Below are 2,092 nucleotides of genomic sequence, written 5' to 3' on the forward strand. Positions count from 1 at the left end.
CAGCAGCCTGAAGTCTTGGAGGAAGTTGATAATGCAGTGCTGCACAAGGAAGCTGCCTCTCTGGGGGTGGTGGCCTTCAGGTGGGGTATATTTCCTGCTAGTGGGCAGAGGTGCCTTCACTTTTTACCAATGGTCATTCAAAGGGGAACTAGGCTGTGGACTGAGGCAAGGCCTGTTTGGGCCTGTGTCTCTGGTTTTACCATCCTTGTGAGAAAACCTCACCCAGCAGGAATGACTCACCCAGTGGGGACGTCTCGCTGGTCAGTTTCCGTCCTAGAGGTTCCCCTCAACCCACAACTACCACCTGGGCTGGGCTGCCTTTCTCTGCAACGTTCCCAGGGACCCGGACCTACCTCCTGGGCCTGGGAGCCTCACCCTTCGCAGATGAGTCTCCTTAGGCTGCCTCTCCTCAGAGCATCTGCCCGCAGTCCTGGGAACTTTGCTCCGCCCCTCAGCTTGTTTCTGTGTGGCTCTTCCACCAAGAAGCCGCCTAGGTCCCCGGACCATGCTTTGCACCTATTCGCCTGGATATGTGGCCCCTCCTCTGAGCAGCTACCTGGAGACCTGTACAGTCACTCTGAGTCCCAGTGACTTGCCGCACTCCTCTTCCTCTGGGCAGCCACCTGGTGTTCCAGTGCGGTGTCTAGGAGTCCAAGCAACTCACTGCGCACCTCCTCCTCCCGACAACTGCCCGTAGCCCTGGTGCATCACTCTGAGGCCAAGCGACCTGCTGCGCTCCTCCTCCTCCTCCTGGCAGTCCTCTGGTGTTCAGGAGCGGTCGCTCTGAGTCCAAGCAGCTTGCTGCGCACCTCCTCCTCTGGGCAGCCGCTGGAGCCCCGTGGGTTGCTCTGAGTCCAAGCGCTGTGCTGAGTGGCCTCCTCTACGATGCTCCCAGTTGTCCGAGTTCACTGCTCCAGCAAGGGGAGGGGTGTCTCATTGGGCAACTCTACTTCACAAAGTTCCCTGCGTTCCGGGACTACCGCCCCATCCGGGACGCCTCCCCAATGGGAGAGACTCACCCAGTGGCTTTGAGTTGATCCCAAGTCTCTCAATATCTCCTCTTCTTGAATCCTGAGTCCTAGAGCAACATGAAATGCAGCCACCCTCTAGTGTGCCATCTTGAAACCCTCGAAGACTTTTCTGAGCCAATTGAAATATTCAGTTCACTAGTATAAGAAATGGACAGAAAATATATTTTGGAAGAAAATTATTAGCAATAAAAACTAATGATGATTTAGAAGAAACAAACAAAACAATAAAGTCTACTAGCAGGGACCTTGATAAAGGCTTTGAAATCTTGGTCTAAAGGATTTTAAAATAGATTCTTGTAAACCAGAATTGCCTTGGGAAGGTTTATGCTACTTATCTTTTGGGCACAAGCAAGTACTTACCATCTTAAATCCTGGAATGATCCTGGCCCTACCAAGATCTGGGCCAACCTAGTTTGGCCCTTAGGCTTAGATGTATATTTTCAATTTTGGCAATTAGTATAAACACTTCAGTTGGAATAGAGAAATGAAAGCACTTTGGACAAATTTCTAAGGATGGTCGGCATCACAAACAAAGGCATAGATGACCTGAAGACACAACAAAGATTAGGCCCCTTGGCAGCAGGCTGACTGGACAAACTGAGCCAAGAAGTTAGGAGTATACACAAAGGTAGTATCATTTGCTTATAGGACTGTGTTTGGGAGTAAAGATAGGTTTTTTGGAAGATTTTTGAGGCCACATAAAAACTGCTGATCCCAACCGTATATTGAGCAAATGTTCTTCTATAGATATGTGGTAAGTTTATAAAAAATTTAAATTAAAGCTATTTACAGTCCATTGGTGTGGGATGAGCTATAGACTAATAGAGTATTTTTAGACACTGTATTATAAAGTAAGTTTGAACATAGGGACTTGATGCATGATTGTGTAACAGCTGCTGTGAATATTAATAATACTGGTTAATGATTTTTGTTTTCCCTTGGCACATTTGGAAATTGTTTTAAATTAATTTTTAAAATGAATATTCCTCATTGCCTTTTAGCAGTTTTTGCACAGCATTATGTCAGTTTACCCTAATGGGCTAATGCCTTTATGAATGCAA

This window comes from Sciurus carolinensis, chromosome 2 (genome assembly GCF_902686445.1).
Source record: "Sciurus carolinensis chromosome 2, mSciCar1.2, whole genome shotgun sequence".
In the NCBI taxonomy this organism is placed as follows: Eukaryota; Metazoa; Chordata; class Mammalia; order Rodentia; family Sciuridae; genus Sciurus; species Sciurus carolinensis.